The sequence below is a fragment of the Chiloscyllium plagiosum genome, unplaced genomic scaffold (assembly GCF_037043375.1).
Source record: "Chiloscyllium plagiosum isolate Xiang-an unplaced genomic scaffold, Cpla_swu_hap1 HiC_scaffold_19, whole genome shotgun sequence".
Classification (NCBI taxonomy): domain Eukaryota; kingdom Metazoa; phylum Chordata; class Chondrichthyes; order Orectolobiformes; family Hemiscylliidae; genus Chiloscyllium; species Chiloscyllium plagiosum.
This window is the reverse complement of record NW_028270157.1, coordinates 29,264,466-29,289,876: the sequence shown is the minus strand read 5'-3', so window position 1 is coordinate 29,289,876 and position 25,411 is coordinate 29,264,466. Positions and strand designations below refer to the sequence as shown.

Genomic DNA, 25,411 nt, shown 5'->3' with positions numbered 1-25,411 from the left:
TTAGCAGATGAAAGGTTACTGTCGGTGTTCGTCTTGCTTCCAATGAACTGAAATTTCTTGAGGGGGCGGAATTGAGAAGTTACGTTTGACTTTCGCCTGTTCCTATGTATATTTCTCGTGTCAAGTTACGCTTAAATTCTCTCTAATTAGCCTACGCCGGAGAAACAAAACAGCGTCATTATAGCCCAACATCGCTAATAGGAAATAAATCAAGTTAAATTAAAGCACATTTGCTGCAAATGATGTTTTAAAAGTGAATACTATTTTCTTAATTAAATGAAATGCTTGAGTATTAAATTAAATAATTGACTAATTAAGTACCAAAACATCTGCTTTGATTAGTTTTCGAAGTCCCCAAATCATCACTTCAGAAGATTGCCCAGTTGGATAAAATGAATAATGGGAAACCGGAGATTTTACATACACAGATGTGTATTTATGTAGCACCTTTTTGTGTAATCTTCTTTTCTAAAGTGCTTCACATGAACATAACAAAGCAAGATTAGCTATGGAGCCATGTAAGATGAGGAATAGGACAAATGATCTAAAGCTTGCTCAGAATGTTTATAGAACATCTTGAAGGAAGAACAAGATTAGATTCCCTACAGTGTGAAAACAGGCCCTTCGCCCCAACCAGTCCACACCAACACACTGAAGAGTAACCCACCCAGACCTGTTTCCCTCTGACTAAGGCACCTAATGCTATGGGCAATTTAGCAAGGCCAATTCACCTGCCCTGTACATATTTGGATGGCGTTCTCTTCTCTATCTACTTCATACAAAGCATGTTTCTATGGCTATTTTCATCTAGAATAGATCACCAGCTCTGTTGCCAAACGTTGTAGCTTACTCTGCATCAAACACTCCCACCACATTGTGGAAGCACCTTCAGGGGTCATCAAACAGGAATGAACTCTGGAACTTCTGGCTCCAAGGCAAAGACACTACCCACTCCACCACCAGATATTTTAGGGAGCAAAATAAAATAGGGATGCTGAAGAAGCTGGGAGTTGGGGATTGGAGGGGTTCACAAAGTGATGGGGAGTAACAGGACCAAGAGGGATTTGAAAACAGGAATGCTAATTTTAAACTGGAGTGGTGCAGGTCTGTGAGCAACGAGATGGTAGGTGAACAGGACTTAGTGTAAGCAAAGACAGAGTCAAGAGTGTTTTGGATGATTTTAACTTTATGATGATTAGGATATGAGGGCCAGGAATAATGACTTATAACCATTTAGATGTAATTTCACAAATCTCCAGTGCAAACAAAAGGCTTCAGTGATTTATGTTTTGAAATATCTTCTATGTATAAAAGCTAAATCCCAGGATCAAACCAAGCAATGCTTTGTCTGTAGTGGTTATATTTTTCAATATTGCTATAAAGCGTACCATAATTGTTTGCAGAGAACTGCTTTACTTAAAAACAAATCATCCAGCAAGTCATTATTTTGATTCTTTAATTTGGGTTATTGATTTTCATTTAGCTACCATTATTTGTTTACCATGTTATGGGCAAAATAGAACAGTTTCCAACTTTTCAACAAGCTATCAGTAACTTTGTTGTCTGATCTGTATTTTTAATAATATCCCCAAATGTTTTATATACTATTTATAACCTTTTGTAGAGGTGGATAGCTTTTAAAAACAAAAACTTGGTTAACAGTTAAAAGGATAATGAAGAACTTCATGTTATAAGACTTGTACTGTAACAAAAGACTCAACTCTGTTACCTACCTTTGTAGGTAACTTGTACTTTAAAACAGAAAATGTGATGTCTCCTTTTAGTATCACTGAAAACGCATTTCATATATTTTACACTGTTCTTTTACATCAATAGTCAATTCTTCAAGAACCAGTCCAAAGTGACACTCTCGCTCTAAAGGGAGCTTTTAATTTCTCAGCCTAGGAACTTTTTAAATCCAGACTATTTATTCATCACAGTGAGGATCTTCCCTCCCCAAAAGGACTTTCTCAGTTGAAAGTTAGCTGAATTTTCTGGCCTGGTTTTAACCCACATAGGATCAATCTTATTAATCTGAGTGTGAATATTCCTGTTTGGTGAGGCACTGTGTTTTGCAGCCTATGGCTACTCTCCCTTTCTCTGATCCTGGCAGACTAACTTCTAATGTGAGTTTTCTAATATCGCAGAATCTTCCTATCTCCATGGCAATGTGAATCAGTTGAGCATTGTACTTGGGTTGAAATGCTAGGTTAATTAGCTGTCCTCAAGACCGCAACTCTGTAATATCTTGTAAATAAATGTACAATTCAAAACAAAACTGTTTACAACCCTGGCATTCTCAAAATGATTTTGGAGACTGTTGGTATATCCACTGTTAATAGTTGAGCTGCTGCCATTGTCGTAAACTATAAACACTTCACCTTCTTCCATGCAAATCGATAATTTGGAGCACATTAATCTCTAACAATCACCTAGGCTTGCATGCAGGTTGCCTTCAAAACAGCTGACATGATTTGCTTTGTTTTACCTTTTTTTAAAGTTAAAGAAACAGTTCCAAAATAATCTTTTAAATCCCATAATTGTAACGACATGATGGGGAAAAAATATAAAGCTATTATGTTTTCTAATCCCCAACACATTCGCTTGTACCTGATTTTAGAAATGCTTACTTGAATACATTATTCACTTCTGCAGACATCTCAGCCAAAATATTTCCTTGTGATGTCACAAGTAAATGCATATTAAATGTTACCAGTGTATTTTTGATTAGAATGAGAAGGCACAGCTGTTAAGTTTTAAGGATCACATATCTGCATTCCGAACACGCTCATGAGATAACAAATGACTAAATGCAACTGAGTTTAGTAGCAAGGGCTTTCATTTGTCTCTATTAAACTTTGAATACACTCACCGTTTTCCTATTGAGCTATTAGTTTGTTAATTACAAATGTTAATATTTTACAGTGAAATATGGTTTCCGATTGACGTTATTTGATTCCAGCAAAAGATATACAGGAGTCAGCATGTTTAGTAGAATATGTGTAAGCGGGCTGAGATAAAAGGTAGGGAGGAGGGTCTTGGGGGAGGGGCGTTGGGAATGCGATAGGTGGAAGGAGGTTAAGGTGAGGGTGATAGGCCGGAGAGGGGGTGGGGGCGGAGGCGGAGAGGTCAGGATGAAGATTGCAGGTCAAGAAGGCGGTGCTGAGTCCGAGGGTTGGGATTGAGATAAGGTGGGGGGAGGGGAAATGAGGAAGCTGGAGAAATCTGCATTCATCGCTTGTGGTTGGAGGGTTCCTCGGCGGAAGATGAGGCGCTCTTCCTCCAGGCGTTGTGTGGCCAGGGTCTGGCGATGGAGGAATCCAAGGTCCTGCATGTCCTGGGTGGAGTGGGAGGGGGAGTTAAAGTGTTCAGCCACAGGGCGGTTGGGTTGGTTGGAGCGGGTGTTCCAGAGGTGTTCTCTGAAAGGTTCTGCAAGTAGGCGGCCTGTCTCCCCAATATAGAGGAGGCTACATCGGGTGCAGCGGATGCAGTAAATGATGTGTGGGAAGGTACAGGTGAATTTGTAACGGATATGGAAGGATCCCATGGGGCCTTGGAGGGAAGTGAGGGGAGAGGTGTGGGTGCAAGTTTTGCATTTCTTGCGGTTGCGGGGGAAGGTGCCGGGAGTGGAGGTTGGGTTGGTCGGGGATGTGGACCTGACAAGGGAGTCGCGGGGGAATGGTCTTTCCGGAACGCTGATACGGGAGGGGAGGGAAATATATCCTTGGTGGTGGGGTCAGTTTGGAGGTCCATGAGACGATTTAAAGTCTTCTTCTACAATCGTGCAGCACACCCCAAGAGCCATTAATTGAGATACTGCGTCAACTAAACATTTGAGAGGATGCGCCGGAGGACAGTAAATGCTCAGAATGCCACACTCCTCTCCGTGTATCAGAGCCTTGAGAATGATGAACAGTCCATATTCATCCTTGATTTGATCTATCACCTGAAATGGGAGGTTCCTTTGTACCAGTCTGGCCACTCCACTGCTTTTGAAATTGAAGGAGGAGAAGAATACTCTCTCGTATCCCTCCTGCTGTAACTTCAGATGTTCCCTATCAGATACATGTGTCTCTTGAAGCAGAGCAATGTTGACCCTTTCCTCCTTAAGGTTTGAGAGCACCTTTTTCCTTTTAATGGGGGAATGGCTCCCCTTTATATTCCAGATGGACCACCTGAACAGATTGCTAGCCATGACCGCACACTACAGCCCACAGTTCCCCAAGAGGAAGAAACCCATTCAATATGCAGCGAGTGGCAAAAAACACAGACCTTATAAAATCCAAAAACTATTCCTATAAACGCTAAACTAATCAACTAACCACTACTCCTAACTTAAACAAATAAACACTTAAACCACAAATCCTGAGAGATCTCCCTTGCCTTGCGTATAAGGGGCATTCACTCCCACGCTTATAACCATCCTGGCACCTTCCAGTTAAGGCCATTGCCCAAACCCAGGCGATGGGGAAAAAAAATGTTATTTACACTCATGAAAGTTAATAATGGATACTTCCCCTCCATATCTCAACCCCATAAATTTTTACACCAACGCATTCACCACTTCTCACTCCGGAAAAAAAAGAACAGTAACATAACAGTTAATTACCAAAAGGATACAATGTTAATCAAACCAAATTTAGAACAAAGAAAGAGAAGATAAAAAAAATAAGCCATTGTCTGCAAACATCTTTTCCTCTTTACCCCTCAGCTCAAGTCAATAATTTCAGAGAATTCACAAATTTTCTGGCAAGTCAAAGTTATGGACCGAATACAAGATGATTAGGGGTTTAGATAGGGTCGACAGTGAGAATCTTTTTCCACGTATGGAGTCAGCTATTACAAGGGGGCATAGCTTTAAATTAAGGGGGGGTAGGTATAGGACAGATGTTAGGGGTAGATTCTTTACTCAGCGAGTCGTGAGTTCATGGAATGCCCTGCCAGTAGCAGTGGTGGACTCTCCTTCATTATGGGCATTTAAACGTGCATTGGATAGGCATATGGAGGATAGTGGGCTAGTGTAGGTTAGGTGGGCTTGGATCGGCGCAACATCGAGGGCCAAAGGGCCTGTACTGCGCTGTATTCTTCTATGTTCTATGTTCCCCCATAATTCAAACATGGTATTGTTAGGTACCTCAGAATATTGAATATTCAAGTCTCTTAATTTTTTCTTGACATCATCAAAAGACTTCCTATTCTTAGTTAGGGTCCCAGAAAAATCCTGGAAAAAACATTATTTTCAAACCTTTACATACTAGAGCCTGTGGATCCCTTCCCAGTCTTCTGGATGTTTCCATTATTAACTACTTCACTTATAGTGCTGGAGTCGCATTAGGACCGGGCGAGGGCACTTACCTGACCCGGACCCGGACCTAAGCACCGCGATCCGGTGGGCTCGCTTCACACTCACCCGGCCTGACTCGATCTCCAGCCCCAGCAACTCCGGGAGCCATTTCTCAAGGAACTCAGCCTGATTCTCGCCTTTCTCACGCTCCAGAAGACCAACCAAACCTAAGTTTTTTTTTTTCTCTCTGACCTTGATTTGGAGGTCGTTGACCTGCTCCAGCAAGGCCCAAACCTGGCCTTCCGAGGTTTGGATCCATCCCTCTGAGTTCTCCGTTACCGCGGTCTTTTGCTTGACCGTTTCCACTCGGCGATCCAATGCCTGTACCTCCTGCTCATACTTTGTCAGCATGGCAGTAATCGGTTCCAGTGCTGTTTTGATTTTTTTTGCACAGAGTTTTGCAAACTCTGAGTAGGTGCTGCTGCTCCACAAAACTCAAAGGTGCCACCATGGGAGTCAAAGCAGTGATTGCAGGTGTGCCCGACACAGTAGGGGAGTGCCCCGCTGCTGCACTTCCCTCGCTCCTTTTCCTTTATTCGTCTTCATCTTGACTCCAGAACCTCCAAATCCAAATTTTAAAAGGTTCTTGGTGTTCTGCCTGCTTTATATTGAATTTTTTTCATGGGTTGCTAATTGGGTGGGGGAGAAGGCAGAGGGAGTAGGAGCCCACCTTTCCTAGGGCATGGCACAGAGCCCAACCCAGACTTTTCAGACTGCTTTCATCCCGAATATCTCTCATTTTTCACTTAATATGCCATGCTATATTTTCTGAACGTTTTTTTTTAAATCATTTAAAATCATTGTCTTAATAGGTCTGTTTGTGCTGCATGAATCTTTCAGTCCAACTCATCCGTGCTGACCAAGTTTCCCAAACTAAACTACTCTGACTTACCTGCATTGGCCCATATCACTCTAAACCTTTCCTATTCACCTACCTGTACAATTGTCTTTTAAGTGTAACTACATGGATGTACCACTTCCTCTGGCAGTTCATTCTGTACACGAACTACCCTCTGTGTGAAAATGTTACATCTCAGATCCCTTTTTAAATCTTTCTCCCTATTATACGCCCTATTTTTGAACTCCTCCAATAGACCTTTTACTATTCAACTTATCTGTGCTTTCTCATGATTTTTGTAAACTTCTATAAGGCCCTCAACCTTCTGCACTCTAGTGTAAAAAAAGTTCAAGCCTGTCCCTATAATTGAAAACCTCCAGTCCTGGCAACATCCTGATAAATCTTTTCTGAATCCTCTCCAATTTAATAATTGCTTGCCTACTGCAGAGTGACCAGAATTGTATACAGTACTTCAAAAGTGGCCTTACCATATGGTGGCACAATGGCTCAGTGGTTAGCACTGCTGCCTCACAGCGCCAGAGACCCGAGTTCAATTCCAGCCCCTGGTGATTGTGTGTGGAGTTGCATGGGTTTCCTCTGGTTTCCTCCCACAATCCAAAGATGTGCAGGTTATGTGAGTTGACCATGCTAAATTGTCCATAGTGTTTAGGGATGTGTAGGTTAGGTGCATTAGTTAGGGGTAAGTATAGGATAATAGGGTAGAGGAATGGGTCTTGGTGGATTATTCTTCGGTGGGTCGATGTGGACTTGTTGGATCGAATGACCTGTTTCTACACTGTACCCAAGGCTCTATCATTAACTGTATAAGTTCTGTACTTGTTTGTTTTTCCAAAACTCAAATTAAACCCCAGCCGCCTCTCCTAAGCCCATTGGCCCAATTGATCAAGATACCTTTGTGATCTCAGTAACCTTCTTCATCGTCTACTATACCATCAACTTTGGTGTCATCTGCAAACTTATTCAACATGCCTCCTAAATTCTCATCCAAGTCAGTTATATAAATGACAAACAAAAGTGGGCCCAGCGCCAATCCCTGCAGAACACCTCTGGTCACAACCCTCCACCACTCTGTCTCCTACTGTCAAGCCAATTTTGTATCCAATACAACGTTCAGATCAGAGACTGAATGGTTTGAAATTTCTGTAGAAGGTTTCACCAAATTATCAAATTCTACTCCCCTCCCACCCCTCTGGACACCACCAATAAAACCTTGTGGAAGAACAAAACCTTTTCACAAGCCAGTTCTACACTCAGGGCTTTGACCATTAGGCCCTGAGGCCATAGGATGAAGAAACCCTGTTAATTTTTACAGTTCGATCCCTGCTGTAATGATGAGGTGGTGCACAGTCAGATCCTAGAAGCCACTCACTGACTCAGGGATTCATCTGTCTGAAAGTCAGGCTGCAGGACCACAGCCTGCAGTTTCTGCACCTTCTAATCACTGAACACCTCCCCACTGAACCCCCAGAGGCAAGAGTGAAATCCCAGTCAAACTGAACACATCTCTCTCACCATCCCTCTCTCTGTCTCTTTTGACTCTGTTCTTAGCTCTCCCTTGTTCTGACTCTCTCACTGTCTCTGTTCCTGTCTTCTCTGAATCTGTGATCCTCTCTCTCTCTTTCTCACATACACTCTCGTGCTCTTTTCCGTCTTCCTCTGTCTGTCTCCTTAAATTTCACTTCTTTTAGTCTTTTATTGTTTTTTTCTGTATTGTAATATTTGCATTTGCTTTTTGTTGAGAAAAAATAACGATTTCAGGGGGTCAATTTTGATGTTTTGCGAGCTTTGAACGGTTGTTTGAGCTCAATCTTTTATGATATGTTTATAAACGTAGCTTTAATCTTGGATTCAGTTAATATAATTTGTTGGTGAGCTTTACTGGAAAGATTTCAGTTTTCAAGTTGTCATGGTGGGGAGAAATGATGGTAAGGAAGGAGATGATGCAGAGCTGATAAAAGTTCAGACACAATAGTCCATGTGCATGCGATTACATTTGGGGTTGACTCTGCCAATAATCTTCACGAATCACTTATGATTTCATGCTATTTAACCTTCTAATTTTTGTTTGGAATGATTGAGGAGAAAGAGGAGAATCTAACTGGTATAATTGCAATTAGAAGAGTGTTCCAATTAAGCGGATGTACAAATCGATGAAAAGAACTGGGGTTAATTAAAAGACTCCAAAGAATGGTGAATTGAAATGTAAAGGAGTGGTTGCGTTAAACTTCTAGATAGGATGTCTGATCACTTGGGAAGAAGCTATAGGTTAATTTCCAACAGCAAAGTAACACGTAGCCTCAAATGGTACAGAGGAGATTTTAAACTATTCAACCATCTTAAGAGGTGAGCAACTAAATAGGCAGTATATTCTTGGTGAACTTTTATAACCGTCAACATTGCATAAGCACAAATGCTGATCCCAGTGATTTGTCTGAGAAGCCCAATGTTTGTCCATTAAATATTTCTATCTATTCTGAAAGGAAACCTTGAGAATTCAACTCTTTTTTTTTCTGGAAAAATTGCAAAACAATTCCTTGCTCCTCATGGGATGTAAGAGGCGTACTCTCTATCTATCACCTGTCAAAGAACAGACTAACATCTTGAATAAAACTAGCTGCATATCTTCTGAATTGAAATCTATGACAGAAATGTCTATTTGAGTACATTTCAGGCTTTTAAAACATCTGGGACCATGAAATAAAAAAAGCCTAATATGATGATTGGTTTGGTAAATTTACCTATGTCATTGTGAAAGTTGCCATTTTTTCGACATTATGGGATGAAATTGTGTTTACCAGCAGTATAACAGATGCTGCTAATAAATGGCTCTTCCAGTGGAAAAGAGCTTGATGGTAATCAGTGAAATCACTGCTCCAACTTCTCAGTTCAATAAAATCAAAAGTGAAAATATTGTTGTCTCATATGTTTTATGATCTTCCTTAAAACTTACCTCTTTGATCAGACTTTTACTCATGTCCTTATATTTTCATGTGAATCAGCATCAAATTTTCTCTGAAAATATTCCTGTGAAATGCCTTGGGATTTTTTAAAACAACATTAAAGGTGCCAAGTAAGAAGTTGTTTACCACGATAATTTACATGTGGGAATTTCAGGGGCAGAGACCTAAACATAATTGTGTAAAATTGATAAATAGCTGTTGTCTAGCGACCAAATCAGTTCTCCAGAATTTATAGTGAATATAAAAATTTCCACAGGATACAGTTTGGTTGTCATTTTTAACTGTGGTATGGGAAAGGAAGAAATCTGTAGTTTAGAAAATATGAAAAAAGTTATAGCTACTTCATAAATCTTTATTTAAATTCCTCTAGTCAATGTTTTATTTCTGTTGACAATATTACACACAACCTGGGCTTGAGGTTAAGAAATACTGATCTCTGTTGCATCATATTAGTGCTCTTCAACGAGCTTTATTGCCTTCTATAATTTTCAGGGCTTGAAACCTCTTGTGTCTTATCTTTCAAACTGTCTGGTGTTTCTGTTCCAGCTGCACTCTGATGCTGTCTCATCTACTTTCAAGATCATTATGACATTTTATTGTGATGCAAAGTAGATTTTAATTTTGATTGTCAAGCCTGTAATTAGGTTGGTAAGTGACAGCCTGAGTATTTTCACAGTATTATAAGCAACTCTTGAAATAGACTGCCACCATAATAGTGCAATGCAATGGTTTTGTAATACATGATCAATATATGGTAATGGTATTACCCTTTTTTAATATATCCTAAGTTAGAGCAACCAAAAGGCAATTTGATTTAGCCTTTCATGCAGTTCCACTTTTAGTAGCAATGGTTATTTCTAAATGAGCACAGTGCAAGCATTTTACTGTAGTGTTCGAATTGACATATGGACTCTATTTACGCATTATTTCAAAATGATTTTTTTCCTGCATGATTTCTTATCAGTCTTGAAAACCTCTTTACCAGAATGGTCTACAATTATTTCTATATGGAAAATAAGTAGTATAATTACACATCTTCACCACTATCTCACTTTCCTTCTTTTAATATAATCCTAAAAACCTACCTCTCTGACCATGTTTTTGGTCATCTGACTGAATATCAAATCATGTGGCTTAGTGTCATTCATTATAATGCTTCTGTGAAGCAGCTTAAATAATAATAAATGTTTTATGCATGTTTAAGTTGTTGTGATAAATGCAGATAAATTTGATAACATAGCTTTCATTGCAAAATCATCAACTTCAGAACTCTGTTTTAAATTTCTCTAAACTTGCCATAAATAAATGTGAACTTAATTGTTCAAGGAATATTTGATTTTAATCAAAAGAAATGCAGATGCTGTTAATCAGAAACAAAAACCGAAGTTGCTCAAAAAGCTCAGTGGGTTTGGCAGCATCCGTGAAGAGAAATCGGTTAACGTTTTAGGTCCAGTGATCCTTACTCAGACCTCATGTTATGCACGTGGACAGCATCTGCTCAGCAATGACCTGCTCCGTGACACCCAGTCTGGGTTCTACCAAGGTCACTCAGCTCCTGACCTCATTTTCGCCTTGGTTATAATATGGACAAAGGAGCTGCATTCCAGAGTGCAGGTGAGAGTGATAGCCGTTGACATCAAGACTGTATTTGATAGCATGTGGCATCAGGAGCTTAAGCAAAACTGGAATGAATGGGATTTGGTGGGGACTGGGTTGGGGAATCCTCAGCTGGTTGGAGTCATACCTGGCACATAGTTGTGGTTATTGGAGGTCCGTAATCTCAGCTCCAGGACTTGCTCAGTGGAGTTGCCTAGGCACAAACATCTTCAGCTACTTCATCAATGATCATCCCTCTATCATAATATCAGAAGTGGGGATGTTCACCGTTGTTTGCACAATTTTCAGCATCATTCACGACTTCTCAGACACTGAAGTAGTCCATCTTCAAATGCAAGATCTAGACAATATCCAGACTTGGACTGACAAGTAACATGCGTATCACACAAATGCCAGGCAGTGATTATCTCCAATAGGAGTAATTCTAACTACTGCCCATTGACATTCAGTGGTGTTACCATCACTGAATTCTGCACTATCAATATCTTGAGGGTTATCATTGACTAGGAACTCAACTGGACCAACCACAAAAATACCGTGGCTATGAAAGCAGATTGGAGGCCAGGAATTCTGCAGCAATTAACTCGTTTCCTGACTCCCCCAAAGCCTGTCCATCGTCTACAAGGCACAAGTCATGAATGTGATGGTGTACCCCACTACTTGCCTGGATGAATACGGCTCCAACAACACTCAAGAAGCTTGGCACCATTCAGGACAAAACAGCCACCTTGATTGGTACCATATCCACAAATATCCATTCTCTCCACCACTGACACTTAGCAGCAGCATGTACTACTTAGAAGGTGCACTGCAGGTATTCGCTCAAGATCCTTAGATAGCATTTTCTATCAGGAAGGACAAGAACAGCAGAGATGTTGGAATGCTACCACTTGTAACTCCCCCTCCAAGCCACTCACCATCCTAACTAAGAAAAATATTGTCATTCCTTCAGTATGTCACTGGGTCAAAATCCTGAAATTCCCTCCTTACGTCATTGTGGGTCTACCTACAAGTGAATAAAATAAATTGAAGTGAATAGTATGGATGTTTGTAAGGAGAAGCAAGAGAAATAAGAGGAAATGATGGACCATAAAACATAGGAGCAGAAATCGGACCATTCAGCTCATCAAGTCTGCTGTGCCATTTCAATCATGGCTGATGAGTTTCTCAACCTCATTCTCCCTCTTTCTCCCCATAACCCTTGATCCCGTGGCAACCGAGAACCTATCTCCGTCTTAAATACATTCAATGACCTGGCCTCCACAGCCTTCTGTGGCAGTGAATTCCATAAATTCTCCACTCTCGCTGAAGAAGTTTCTCCTCCTCTCCATTTTAAGAGGTCTTCCCTTTACTCTAAGGCTGTGCCCTTGAGTCCTAGTCTCTACTACCAGTGGAAATATTTTCTCAACATCCACTCTGTCCAGGTCATTCCGTATTTAGGAGAGCATGAGGACTGCAGATGCTGGAGATCAGAGTTGAAAAGTGTGGTACTGGAAAACACAGCAGGTCAGGCAGTATCTGAGGAGCAGGAGAATCGACATTTCAGGCAGATGCCCTTCATCAGGAATCTGTTTAATATACTGTATGTTTCAATCAGATCCCCCCCCCCGCCCCCCCAATTCTTCTCAACTCCATTGAGTATAGACCCAGAATCCTCGTATGTTAAGCTTTTCAATCCAGGGCTGGTGCATCCTTCCTGAGATATAGAGCCCAAAACAGTGCACAATTCTTTAAATGCTGTCTGACCAGTGCCTTTTAGAACCTTAGAAGTACATCCCTGCTTTTATATTCAAGTCCTCTCAAAATAACTGCCAACATTTCATTTGCCTTCCTAACTATTGACTCAACCTGCAAGTTTACTTTGAGAGAATCCTGGACTAGGGCTCTCAAGTCTCTTTGCACTTCAGACTTCTGAATTTTGGCTTCATTTTGAAAATATTCCATGCCTCTATTCTTCTTACCAAAGTGCATGACCTTACACTTTCCCATATTGTACTCCATCTGCCACTTTACCTACTCTCCTGACCTGCCGTATGTTTATATTTAAGTAGAGGGTTGGGTTTGTACATGCCATAAACATTAGTAGGGTCCACTGGGGCTGCATTACCTTTTTTTATTCTCTCTGCTATCTATTATATGTAATATTATGACCAGCTTAGTTTACTTTTGATAACTAACTTTGTGAAGTTTAAAACTATTGTCCACAAAATAATGACAGAAAGTGAATATTTTATCTCCCATAGTCTTGAAATTCTTTAAAGTACTGGAGACTTGCTCATTCATTTGTTTTCACCACTGACTTGGTGGGGCTGCTGCTCTAATTTTGCTGCTTCTCTGGCCTTTTTCAAGTTTCCAACTGTCAAATGTTGTCCACACATCTGGTTTTCCTCCTTCTGTTTATACCTTCACTACTTCTGTTCAGTTGTCTGGACAAGGCTGGGCCTTGTGTGCCTACTATCAGTCACTATGTAACTGAACTTAGAACCACTCCTGATTTTTGACCTTCTGCTTTTGATTTGCACATTGGCCTTTCTGTCCATTTCGGTTGGTTCTGAGCATCCTCTGCCAGACTGACCTTTCCACATTCAGAGGTCATCTCTCCTGTGTTATAATGAGCACAGAATTGTTGAGAATCCTATGACATTCATGTTGCTTATGATGTGGAGGTGCCGGTGTTGGATTGGGATGGACAAAATCAGAAGTCACATGGCACCAAGTTAAGAAACCACAGGTTTATTTGAAATCAGAAGCTTTTGGAGTGCTTCTCCTTCATCAACTGATGAAGCAACAGCGCTCTGAAAATTTGTGATTTCAAATAAACCTGTTGGACTATAACCTAGTGTTGTGTGATTTCTGACTTTATGAATATCTTAGAATACAGTGTGTTCAGTTGCAATAGGAGGTGTAATTTTTTTTTAAGACTTTTTAAAATAAATAAAATCAGGTCATGTAACTTCTTGAAAATATCAAAGAACCCTTGCAAATTCTTTTGATATGAGGCTCTGAGTCACTTTGTGTTTTACTGAAACAGTGTTTTGTGTGGGATTTCCAAACCAATTGTTTTTTTTTGGTGCTGCTAAATAAGATAGTGGGTGTGGAAAGACTGAAAAGTTTGCTGATTACAGCCATGATTGGTAGCTACTCTACATCATGTTCGAAGCTATTCGTGAGCAACAACATATACATCAACATTGGACTCTCGACCATTCTGTTCTGCTGTGCTCATGACAACGTGCAAGAGTTGCAGCCTGAAGAAAGTGAATGGTGGGGGGAGGACATCAACTTTGCAAATGTGGTCGGGCAGAGAATGCTCACAATTAGCCATATGCGCAGCAAGATTTGTTGAGAGGAGAACTTGGAAATAAATAGGAAAACTTACTATCTCGAGACACACAAACATATTTTACGTAAACTAAGAAAATGGATGTTTGTATGTACTGCAGAAATATACACACAAACATTTATTACACTCATGAAGCAAACATCAATAACTAATTATTTGCATGTGATAGGAGAATTTTTTTTTAGTTTCTATCCAATTAAGACATGGAGTGTTTATGGGAACGATGAAATATATAGATGGTCAATACTAATCTAATTCATGCTGCTACATTACTAATATCATTGCAATAGTACTTGATGTCACAAAAATGTAAGTAAGTATTTTGAACATTGATGTTTTTATTCAGCATCTGTTTCTAAACTTGTAGTAAATCTTGTCAAGATGACCTCCTTGCTTGATATCTGTTGAATGTGGTTAAAGAAAACTAACTTGTTCTTTTTAAAGAAAATATTACATCAATGGAAGCATCAAGGATTTAGAGAAGACTTTGTGTACCATTTTTTTAAAAAAAATTGAGATATGGCCATTAATGGTTAGGCCCATATTTATTGTCCATTCCTAATTGCCCATGCTTTTTAGAATTGCTTCTGTCTGTGTGATATCATCTCACATGAGAGCGTTCCAGGGATCTGATCCAGTTATCATGAATGAATGATGGCATAGTTCCAACTTGGAACTGTGTATCGCCTGGAGGAGAATATGCAGGTGGTGCTGCTCCAATCCCTTCCAGGTTGTAGAGATTGTTTGTTTGGACGATGCTTTTTAAGGACCTTCAGTGAGCTGTTGCAGTGCATGTGTATACATTGCTCCCACTGTGAATAGGTGGTGAAGGGAATGGATTTTGGAGGTGCTACATGGGGTTGCCTTCTCCCTGTGACGTGTTATTGGAGTTGCACTTGTCCAGGCTAGTGGAGAGCACTCTCACTCTTGACTTGTCGTCTTCTAGTTGGTGGATAGGCTTTCGGGAGTTGGGAGATGAGTGACTCACTGAAGAATTTCTAGCATCTTGAGTACAAATTATAAACATTAACAGCACAGAAAGAGTATATGAGTCAAAGAGTGTGGTGGTGGAAAAGCACAGCTGGTGAGGCAGTATCTGAGGAGCAGGAGAATCGATGTTTCAGGCATAAGCCCTTCATCAGGAATGAGGCTTGTGGGCCAAGGGGGCTGAGAGATAAATGGTGGAGGGGAAGATAACTGGGAAACTGATAGGTGGAGCTGAAAATGATAAGTCAGAGTGGAGGGTGGAGCAGATAGGTGTGAAGGAAGATAGACAGTTAGGACCTTTCAAGAGGGTGGTGCCAAGTTGGAAGGTTGGGACTGGGATAAGGTGGGGTGAGGGGAAACTGGTGAAATCTGCACTGGATTTCACATTGGTGGGGTCTGTTTGTCGGTGGTGGAAATGGCAGACCCACCACCAGAGATATATTTCTCTCCCCACCCCTATCTGTGTTTCAGAGAGACTATTCCCTCTGCAACTCTCTTATCAGGTCCAGGCCCAGTCCCAACCTTGCAACTCAGCACTGCCCTCTTGATGGTCCTAACTGTCCATCTTCCTTCCCACCTATCTGCTCCACCCTCCTCTCCAACCTCGCACTTTTAGTCCCACCTTCAGCAACCTATTACTTTTTCTCAGCTACCTTCCACCCCCTCCCATTTACCTCACAGCCCCCTTGCTCCACAAACCTCATTTGTGACGAAGGGCTTATGCCTGAAACGTCGATTCTCCAGCTCCTCTGATGCTGCCTGCCTGTTGTGCTTTTCCACCACCACACTCTCTACTCTGATTTCCAGCATCTGCAGTTCTCACTTTCTCCTGGAAGGAGTATATGTCACCGATCATGCCACTTGAAAAAGCGCTACCCTGGCCTAATCTTATTTTGTAACTCTTGGTCTTCAGCCTTTTAGATTATCTCTTATCAAGTGAATTCCTTTTCAAATGTATGGAGGTTCTTGCCTCTGTCATCCAGTCAATTATTTTTAAATGCTCATCAGAGATTTTCTCCTTAATTCCCCCCTAATTCTTGTACCAATTACTTTAAATCTATGAAACTTGTTATTGACTGCTTTGCCAAGGTAACTCCTGTGGATCCTTTATATCCACTCTTATTCTGGGCCCACATAATTTTACATCACTCGTTTCAAACACTCCTCATCCAGCACTGTTCCAAAGAACACCACCTATCCAACTTTTCTTCATCGCTAAAATTCTCCAATCTCTCTGTACCCTCTCTAATAATCTTTCATTTCACCTGACAACTAGAACACTCTGCAATACCTCTTGCAAATCTACATCTGTCTTCCTGTGTCAATCATTAGGCAAACTTGTATATCATCTGCAAACTTCTTAATATTCCCTGTGCACTTAAATGATATGTGAAATCCAATAGGAAACAGCCTTCCAGTCATGAAAACACACACCAGCACTTATCTTGTGCCTTTTGCCAAACCCAGTTTTGATCCAATTTTAATCATTGCCTTGGATCCTATGGCAAAGTCAACTGAGTGGGACTTTATACTAAAATCCATGTGGACAACACCAAATGTACTACTATCATCAAATCTCCTTGATACTTCAAGAAACCTCAATCAAGTTCATCAGATCAGTCCGCGGTAGGAAGTCAGCTGAATCTGGGTAGGGGAGGATTGCTTGTAATTGACCAATTTGTCGAGTTTCACAAGACTTAGTGTTTTTAATTCGATCGTAATCTTTTATATAATTTTGGTAGGTAATTTAATTCATATAGTAAAAAGCAGTAGGAGCATACTGGATCATTGCGAGTTTTTTAATGACATTTTCTACACATACTGGCATCTATGCAATGTAATGAAGTATGTGCTAATTAATCTCCTTTCCCTGCCTAATTCAGTCTGACTCTCAAATAGCCATATTCTACAAAAAAATCCATTGGTGATTGGAAAAATAATGCTGCTGGTTTGCAGTCAATAGGCAGAATCACAAAATGCAATGAAAACAGGGATCTGCAAAGAGGAAGAAAGGGATGGATATAAATATGTAACATCTATTTGTTTTAGATCTAGGTTTGCAATTTAAGTCATGTGGCGCTTGAGTAAATTATGAGAATTGTTTTTAATTTCTTAGACACTACCTGTAATTTGGTGGAAATCCATCTTCTCCCATTTCCCAAGCACGTTCTCTTTGCTGAGCCACTGTGACTGATTTTAAGGCTAGTTTTCTTGAAACTCATTTGAGTCGTTGTTTAAAGTAGGCAATAAATTGGTTCAAGATCTGTCGCTACTCAATCTCCTGTTGAACCAATCCCTCCCTTGACTCCTTTCGGGTATGACAGATTTTCCACAGATAGTTGATACTTCTTGCGGCTCTTCATCAGTCCCTCTGGATTGATGATGATTTGCTTTACTCTGGTTTGATCGGTTCTGAAATGGCTGGCCAGTCCATTGTGGATTCTGCCCATATATGGGACTTGAGGGTTTGAGGGTTCAAGCTGGTGATTCATTGGAAGGTTTGTGCACTCTCTGCAATGTCTCAACTTTGCCTCTGCAATACTCCTGATGATCTCTGTCTCGATTTGGTACCCTCCTGCATAAACCTTCTGCATTTTGGGTTGATAACAAGTCAGGAACTCCTGTGCATTAGTGGGAATGTGAATATGTCATAAGATACTTTGAAGAAGTCTCTATAGTATTTCTGTCCTCCTGGGAGTCTCTGGTTGTAATAATAGAGCTGTTGCATTTGGAATTTGGTATTGGAGATAGAAATAACATTCTGATCCACGCTGCTGAATTGGAATGATGAGCACCTTGATGCTGTACGTGTTAGCGTGGAAGTGAACACTGCTGCTAATCTCCAGCTCTCATTCAAGGTGATAACTGTGGCTGCCTTGCCCTAAGGTTTTTTTTGTTTTAGGACTAAATAGATGTTTCACATTTTATTTGTACCTTATTGCACTCAATGATATTTACAAATGAAACAGAATAGCCTATTGCTGTTTCCCCCCCCCCCCCCCCCCCCCACCCCCCACCCTGCTTCTGCTTTGTTTGCTACAATGGGTATTAATAGAAGCTAAAACGCTGACCTCTGACCATTTCGGTATTTTTGGCAGTCTACAGGTGCTGTGACTTATTACCTATGTTGATCATCAAATGCAGCACAGATTAAGAATAAAAGCTGACATCTATTTTATGGTTTATACACTTGACAAGCAAAAGAAAAAAGTGAAAGAAATTGCAGGTATATAATGTCTTTTGGAACCTTGGAATGTCTTAAAGCACTTTGCAGCCAATGGAGTACTTCTCATGAATGATTACTATTGGTTACTGCTAAGACTGTTGGCAGCATGGGAGAGAGTTAATGTCGACAAGCATTCCCAGTTATTGGCAATGAGTATTCTAGTCCATTTAAACTTCATGTTGCAAATCTTTCTAGTTAATAACTTGTTCTGGTCTCCACTATTACCAAAATGATGTGCTGAAACTTATGAAGGAGAAAATATGTCCAAAGGGTACAGCAGTCAGAAAAGACCACAGGCTGGACCTGTATATTCTAGGAAAGATAAGACTGAGGATGATCTTGAAAATTATGCAGGAGTTTGATGCAATAGATATGGAGGAATTACTTCCATTTATGAGTGCAAAATGAGCTCATAACTGTAAAAATCACTTTAATCCAGTAAGTTCAGGATAAATGTTTATTTCGCAAAGTGGATCAACTATGTCACTTGCTGGAAAATAGCACAGGTACTTTTAAGAGGCTAGGAATATTACATAGAACATTACAGTACAGTACAGGCTCTCTGCCCTCGATGGTTCCACAGGTCGGTGCAACAATCTGAAGCCTATCTAACCTACATTATTCCATTTTCATCCATACGTTTATCCAATGACCATTTAAATGCCCTTAAAGTTGGTGAGTCTACTACAGTTGCAGGCAGGGCGTTCCTCACCTGTACTACTCTGGGTAAAGAAACTGCCTCTGATGTAGAGAGATATGGGCCAAGGGCTGGCAAATGAGACTAAATTAGGTTGGGATATCTGGTCAGCATGGACGAGTTGGACCTAATGGTCTGTTTCCATGCTGTATATCTCAATAACTCTATCCGTCCTATATCTATCACCCCTCAATTTAAAGCTATGTTCCCTCCTGCTCACCATCACTGTCCACCCGATCCAACCCTCTGATGGAAAAGAATTGATGAATATTGTTAACTGTTTGCCATTTTGTTGTATTTCTTATATGAATGATATATCTTAGAACAGTGCTGAGATTAAACTAATTTCAAATCTATAACAGCTTTATTTTATCAACATGTGAGCTCAGTTCAAGGGCAAATCGTAAACTCATAGTTGTACTTAAATATCTCTCTCTATCTTGTCTTTCAATTTAGTAGTAACTTCCGTAAGCCATTCAGTGTTGATAGTTTTTCTTTTCTTCTTTTGCCTTTAAAGCTTCCCTTTAGTCCTTGCTGTTTCCTCCTAAGATATGCCCTCCCCAGCCTCTCTTCTTTTTTCCAATTACATTCCCGTTAGAAACAAAATTCAATAAAATTTAGACGAGACCACCAAAGCTGGAAACAAGACAATTTATTCTACGATCTCGCAAGAAAGGACCCCAATTGGAAAAAGCAATTGAAGTGATGATTATTCAAACTACTACACAGTTATACTTTTGAGCTGCATGAGGTCACCTCTCCCGACTCCTGCATTACCCAATCTCTCTTAGTATTTTGCCTCTGCCCATCTATGTTCCACGCCCATTGCCCCCTTCCCCAGGTTGGCAACCTTCCTCTCTGTAAGTGTTGACACACACATTATTTTGTTGACAGTACATCAAGATCTGTTTTAACATTTTGTATCAATTCTGCTGGTACATTCCATCCTTGGACATTTCATTAACTTGTATCATTTTATATAGCCCAAGCATTTCGGTTATCTCAGCTTTTTGCTGAAAACATAATTTTTAAAAAGAACTTATTTGCTATAATAATTACACACCAAAGTTAGTATTTAATTAGCCACAATTATACACTGAAAAGTAGAGATACTCTTCCCTAAATACCTGCACCCCTTTTCTGTATGTTCTCTTGCTGTACCCCTTTTCTGTATGCTTTTTCTATATCTGCAAAAACAACACTTTTCCCCATTTCTAACATTCCTAATTATGTTCAGAAAATGTCTTTGCTCATTCACTCTCCTTAGCACTTCACGATTACTTTCCAGCTAAATATTTCCTTTTCTTTCAAACCTTTTCAACAAGTTGATCTCCATCTGTAAGGTCCAAGTCTCATACAAATAGAAACTCCCAATCAAACTATTTCCAAGTCACTCCTTTAAATTGCTTATTCAGTTTTTTTTTTGTTTCACAACAGGGGAGGTGATGACCCAGTGGTATTATCACTGGACTGTTAATCCAGAAACCCAGATGTTATTATGGGCTATAGTGTTTGAATCTCCCCATGGCAGATGATGGAATTTGAATTCAATGAACACTCTGGAACTCAGAATCTAATTATTACCATGAATCCACTGATTCATAAAACCCCATTTGGTTCCCTCAATTTCTTTACGGAAGGAAATCTGACATCCTTATCAGGTCTGAACTACATGTGACTCCAGACCTACAGCAATGTGATTGACTCTTAACAATTGCTCTTTGGGATGGACAGTAAATGCTAGTCTGGTAAACAATGCCCTCCATCCCACAAATAAGTAAATAAAGTCTCTGCTTGCTGTCCTTTTTTTTTGTGTATCATCCATCTGCATATTATTCCTGGCTAAATAGCAGCTACATCTAGTTTTCTTCCATTAAATTTTCTTGTTGATTGCCAAAATTCATGTCTACAGTTTCTTGTAATACTTCTTTTCTGGTTGCTGTGAATGCTTTGTAAGCAAACTAATATTATCCGTCTCTCCCCATCCCACCAATTTTGTTTGCCATACTTTAAAATATCTTGGAATCTACAGGAATTTTGACACATCATCTTTACTCAGGTCTTCTCTAGAATGTTCTGTTTAGAATTAACTCTCTAGCTCCACTCTCAGACTTAAATAAAGTTAAAAATCACACCACACCAGGTTATAGTCCAACAGGTTTATTTGGAAGCACTAGCTTTTGGAGCGCTGCGCCTTCATCAGGTGGTTGTGGAGAATGAGCAGCGCTCCAAAAGCTAGTGCTTCCATAGACCTGTTGGACTATAACCTGGTGTTGTGTGATTTTTAACTTTGTACACCCCAGTCCAACACCGGCATCTCCAAATCATTAAAATATCTTGGAACCTCCAGGAATTTTGACAAATCATCTTTACTCAGGTCTTCTCTAGAATGTTCTGTTTAGAATTAGCTCTCTCGCTCCACTCACAGGCTTAAATATTCAAGCATAATGACCAAGGATCAGTAACCAGGCAAAAGTGAGGACTGCAGATGCTGGAAACCAGAGTTTAGATCAGAGTGATGCTGGAAAAGCATAACAGGTCAGGCAGCAACCGAGGAGCAGGAAAATCGACGTTTTGGGCAAAAGCCCTTCATCAGGATCAGTAACCGGGCTATCATCAGTCCCATGTCAATCAAACAATGGGGGGATGCAGTGTGGTAGTGATAGTATCACTTGACTAGTAATCCAGGACCCCAGGTTAATCTACTGAGAATAGTGGTTTGAATTCTACTTTGGCAGATGATATGTGAATTTAAGAGCAATCTGGAATAAAATGGTGATCATGTAACTGCTGTTGATAGTCGTAAAGATTCACCTCATTCATGAATATCATTTTGGAATGAAATCTACCATCTTTACCTGGTTTGATCTACGTGGAGCTCAAGATCCACAGCAATGTGGTTGACTCTTAACTGTCCTCTGGACAATAAATGCTGGCCCTGCCACTGACACTCACATCCTGCGGATGAATAATTTACAGAAATCATATATATCAAGTAATTTCTTGTCTGTTTTTTCTAATTACAGAAATAATCTTTGTCTTTTAAATCTGTGATTAGATCGACAGATTTGTTGAGGCTCTTTGTGATCACGTTGAAGAAGCAGGTGATCACTATCAATCCAAGGGAAAGAACATGTGCCTGCTTACGATCTAACCTATTGTGATCTACTTGATATTGGCATCTAACAGATAACCCTGGTTGTCGGGGAACATCTTGCTGGGTTACAGGTTGATATGTTGTTCACTTTCTTCAATATGCGAAGAATATAGTTTGAATTGCAATTCCCAATGCATCTGTTGTGAAGTGGGTTTAAATGCACAAGGACTGGCAGAGATATTGGATTCACTTTTTGATGTTGTAAATATTGTTTACTGTGTCATTTTCCTCCTCCCATTCTAAATGTTTGAGCAGTAGTTTCTAATGAGGCTTTGTATTCTTGGAGAAAGTGAAGACTGCAGATGCTGGAGATCAGAGTCGAGAATCGACATTGATGCTCCTGCTCCTCTGCTGCCTGACCTGATGTGCTTTTCTAGCACCACACCGCGATTTTGTATTCTTGGGCGTGGATTTGCGATCAAGTTGGTAGTAACAAGGAATTATGCCAACATTCCCATGCTGGACGTGCACGAATGGCTTTGATGTTGTCATGTGTAGGCTTAACTCCAAGTGCTGTTGCTGTGTATCTGAACAGTTCAATCTTGGGTGCTGAAAATATGCATTTTCCTTTTGCAAACGTGTGTTTTTGCAAATTAAGTGAGCTCTGCTGAAAAGTGTTCCTTTTTGCCCCATTGATAGATGATGATATCAACTAGGTTGAGCATTCCCTCAACATCTAACAAAACCTTGGGAATTATTTTCTGGGATACGCTAGGTACTGAATTTATTTTCAATAGCGCTTCATCAATTTTGCTATTCTGGAGGCATCCAGTTTTGTTCCAGCATTGTGGGAAGTGGATATTCAACAGGAACAATAACATCATTGGCTGCCATGATACATACCCTTTTTACATTACATTACATTACGGTGTGAAAACAGGCCCTTCGGCCCAACAAGTCCACACCGACCCGCCGAAGCGCAACCCACCCAATACCCCTACATTTACTCCTTACCTAACACTACGGGCAATTTAGCATGGTCAATTCACCTGACCTGCACATCTTTGGATTGTGGGAGGAAACCGGAGCACCCGGAGGAAACCCACGCAGACACGGGGAGAATGTGCAAACTCCACACAGTCAGTCGCCTGAGGCGGGAATTGAACCCGGGTCTCTGGCGCTGTGAGACAGCAGTGCTAGCCACCGTGCCGTCCATGGCCACTGTGCCACCGTGACCCTTGATAAGGAGCAGCGCTCCAAAAGCTTGTACTTTAAAATACACCTGTTGGACGATAATCTGGTGTTGTGATTTTTAACTTTATCATTGTACGATGACAAGGTTAATATCTACAATGATGAATTAGTTCATCAATAATGCAATCTCTTGTAGTTGCTTTAATTCCTGTGACACTTCAGCATGAACTGCAAATGGCAACTATCTCAAATTTTGTAAACCTGGTAGAATTAATGCGTATGGAGCATGTCAGTACCATTTAATCTGGTACATAAGGAAGAGAAGCCCATATCACTGATCATATTATGAAGATGTGGGTGTTCTGTAACTTTTTGGGAGAGTTAAAAGCTAGCAGAACTACCTGACAGCACCAAGTGTTCTGAACAAGATATAATGTAATGTGTGGTCCAGCAGCTAGGGTAGCTGGTTGCCTGCAGTCAAAAAAAAATTGAACAAGGCCAATCAGTTTAAATTATACCATCAAAACAAACAAACTCCAAACAAGTTTGAATTTAGTATATTAACAATATTAAAAGCCAACGATACAATCCAGTGCTTTGGGGTTATAAGACAGGGGAAAAAAATTGAACAGTTGGGGGATAACTGCCAAAAGGCTAACAGAGGCAGGCTACTAGTCAGAACTCACTGAGAGGTACCTGTCTAGAGAAGGAATTTGCACAGAGGAAAGACGTCAACAACGACCTGGAGAGCAAGTCTACAGAGGAAGATGTAATGAGAAGATTTGACTGCTGCCTGGTTTCGAAATTGGAATTTTTCAGTAAATCTTAATTGGGGGGTTTTATCAGACTAGTATTTATTAGAAGGGATGAAAAAAGATAGATTAGAGGAAGGAGTTGTAAATAGTTGTTAGTTAATTATTCTGTTATATTTTAAGAAATAAAGTTGTTAATTTTTTGCTTTAAATAGTTCTTGGCCTCTCAGATTTTCACAGATTATTGAATGGGATAAATCTTTTCTGTGTTGCTGGTTTAAATTAAGCAGGAGGGTTTACCCGTGTCATAACAATATCAGTGTGTGCTTAGTCTTGGATACAAACTTGAAGACCCCAGTTATTGCTTTGGATGGGCTTCTGCTTTTAACGACATTGGAGTTGAATCAGACTAGGGTGACACTTTTTTTTGTAGTGGAGCTTAACAGAAAAAATCATTAACCTTTTAGTGTCTTTTGCAACAATGAGAAGAAATTGAGAAAAATACTGATAGTAATGATTATACTCCATATAGATACCTCTGTGCTAATATTGATAACAAGTAACAGTGAGACACATGGGAACACAACTGAATATTCTTTACAGGCCCTGGTGTTTTACCTTTTTCTATTGATTGATTGTATTTTCATGTAACTCTCAGGAAGTGACTCCACCATCTGCCAAACCATTGAAGTTGTCGCCTTTGATCTGTACAACTTTGTAAAATAGTTCGATTTAAAGCATGTGTTACACTTGTTCCTTTTGAGTTGGATATGGAATTTTGGCTTAATGCCCAGACTGTGGAAAAGCTGTTTATTTTGAAGTTATGTGACAGTGATCGCCCATGTGCTGTTCGGGTTACTGGAATATCCTTGAGCGTCATCCTTGCAGTTGAGCTAGTGAGGAAGGCCGTGTCTGCAGTCCTGTGTAGCTTGATTGAATCTAACGTGGCAAATTTGATTTGGACAGGCAAAGTTAAGACTTTTTTTATTCTAAGGTTTAATCACTATGCTCCATGGGGAGACAGTCCCAAATTTGTGGAATTGAGATTGTTTTCAATTATTGATCTCTGATTAGCATACAAATTTACATGTAGAAGCCAATTTCTGGATTGCCACCGCATGTTGTTTTATGGGCTCACTGTATCACTGGAATTAGTCTATTGGAGTATACATTGCTGAATCATCACTCTAGCCTTCATATTTTTCAAAAGCACTTGTTGCCATATCAAATATAGCTGTATCATCAATGAGTTGATGATTTATTCATTGGCCCCCAACTGCAAGGCAACATACCGTTTAACTCCTTTTTATGAACCCTGAAATCTATCTGTCTCAC

General features: G+C 40.2%; 1 protein-coding gene across 1 annotated transcript in view; it reads left to right on the top strand.

The window, feature by feature from the left end:
• The window catches only part of grip1 (glutamate receptor interacting protein 1), a 459,039-nt gene that overhangs the window by 1,296 nt on the left and 432,332 nt on the right, over nucleotides 1–25,411 (top strand). The gene's annotated exons all lie outside the window — the stretch shown is intronic.